This window comes from Nanorana parkeri, unplaced genomic scaffold (genome assembly GCF_000935625.1).
Source record: "Nanorana parkeri isolate BGI_ZX_2015 unplaced genomic scaffold, ASM93562v1 scaffold280, whole genome shotgun sequence".
Lineage (NCBI taxonomy): Eukaryota > Metazoa > Chordata > Amphibia > Anura > Dicroglossidae > Nanorana > Nanorana parkeri.
Genome location: NW_017306548.1, coordinates 629,274 through 631,658, shown reverse-complemented (window position 1 = coordinate 631,658; position 2,385 = coordinate 629,274).

Sequence of the window (2,385 nt, the reverse complement as noted above, 5' to 3'; positions counted from 1 at the left end):
ACATTACCGCTCCTAGAGCTGACGCTGTATATAAAAAAACTTCAGCACCATGGAAAGCATGCATGCAAATAAACAAAAGCAAGATTTTGCCCAAAACGTTCCCACAAAGATCTATCCAAAGTGGAAAAATAGCTACTTCTGTTCTATAAAGATTCATCCTGGCAAGACTCGACCTAACAAGATCCACCCAGTGAATATCATATAATACATAGGACTGACCCTGCTGGGCGAATTGTGTCAAATCTTACTTTGGTGAATGTACCAATTTTTTACTGGACGGATTTCACCGGTGAATCATCGATAAATACACGCCATCATTGGTTTTGATGCGTAGCCAAGCAGTTCTCTATACTGAAGCCAGGTGGAGCTGTTGAACAAATAATACAATCCAAGGAAATGGGTCACATCCGGTTTTATCACGATGTAAACACCGGAAGTAGAATGACGCTTTGGTGAAAGTAAAATGTCAATAAGTTGTGAGATCATCAAAGACAATAGAAGCAGCTTTTCCTTTATGTCAGGTGCCTGTTTCTCTAGTGATGTGGATCAGCACTGTGATATGTAACTGTGCTTGCTTTGTTGGTAACAATCTATTTTTTTTATGCATTATAAATATTGTAATTATATATATTGTAATAAAATATATTTTTATAAAAATATTTCATATTAAACGTCATTAAACGTGAAAGAAATATGAATCAATAACATGTCTTGTTTATGTAACAACATTGTACCGCCTATAAAAATGCCAACAGGTAAAGTCAATCAGTAATCTGCCAATGCAGGGCGAGGCAACCTCGGCACTCCAACTGTTGGGGAACTACAAGTCCCACGAGGCATTGCAAAGCTCTGGCAGCCACAGACATGATTTTCAGAGGCATGTTGGAACTTGTAGTTTTACAGCAGCTGGAGTGCTGAGGCTGCCTACCCATGTGCTACTGCAGATTGAAGCTGGCCATACACATCTAGTGTGGGCTGAAAGAGAGAAAAACGCTCCATTTCCCCATCCGTGTGGATGGAAGAACCTCTTGCTGCATGGCTGCTTGAATAGCCAAGTGTAGACTGTAGCTGATTGGCTGCAGTCATGTTCGTATATGTAAATTGTCCAACAATTTGCCAGAGATGAGCTTGTCACTACGCTGCTGCTCTTTTTTTTTACTGTCCAGTCACACACTGGGGGCGGGTTCAGGACAACCTGGGCTCAGAGCAAGTGTGTCAAATTATGCTGACCATCAGACTGCATTGGGTTATGGCTGTCTGATAGTGGATACACCGTCTTTCGCTGGTGTCCTAGCAACCAATAATGTCAGGCAGGGCCACCTATAGGGGGGTACAGTTAGCCCTGTTGTACAGGGCCTGGTTCCCCCCTCTGCCCCCTGCCAATGTTTTAGGCGTCCTGGGAGGGGGGCAGGACCATGGCAGAGGGTATCAGGATGGAGAGTGGGAGCAAACCGAGGAACATCCATTCCCTGATCTGCTTTGTGATGAATGATGAAGGGAGCGGCGTGCTCTCAGCACTTCCTGCTTCTCAGCTGTCAAAACCTTACTGAAGTTCTGCGTAAACAGAAGATCAAGCACAATCATGTGCTCTACAATTAAGCTTCTTTAGGGCGAAACATGTCAGAGCCTGCGAATCTTGTCATGCTTGTAACATTTAAATGCCTGGGAATAAACTTTTTTTAGATCGAGGTCCTGGCTCATGAGTGTGGCTTTGCATACATTGAAGCACAATCATGTGCTTGGTTACCTTGTACTGGAGGGCAAGGGAGACATCAGGGGTCTAATAGACCCCTCATGGGTGTTGTTGAGGGGAGAAATCTTTTGTTGGCATCCTGTTTAAGAGCTTTTCCTTCACTTCCTGTCCTGGAGACGCAACAGGAAGTGAGAGTAAATCACTCCAAAGCACTCACTTCCAGCGGAATACCTCTATAGCGGTCCCATTGCAGGCAAGTTAGCACCATTTTCAAGATCGCTGTAATGACGTGGCCCAAGGGGCCTATTCACACTTGTCCATTTTCATGCAGTGAAGCAAGAGGATTTTGCTGCAGCAAAAATGCATTTTTAAATGGAAATCGCATTTCCTATTCATGTCTTTGCGCTGCAGTTTAGAAAAGTTCACATGATTTATATTTCCATGTTTATGATTATTATGCTTTTAATGTGATGTATTCCTGCTGGCAGAAGGGGCGGTGCCAGCACGCTCTGTGTTTTCAAACACTCCGCCAGCCAGCCAGTCACGTCTTCTGCTGTCAAAGATTGACAGCTTTCGACCCGGCCACCTTGACCACGCCTCCCCCAGACGTCAGCATCAAACACAAAAACAGACACTGGCGTCGAGCTAATGGCAGCCGTTTCCCGCCCACTTTTCTCTTTCCCCACCCCTCC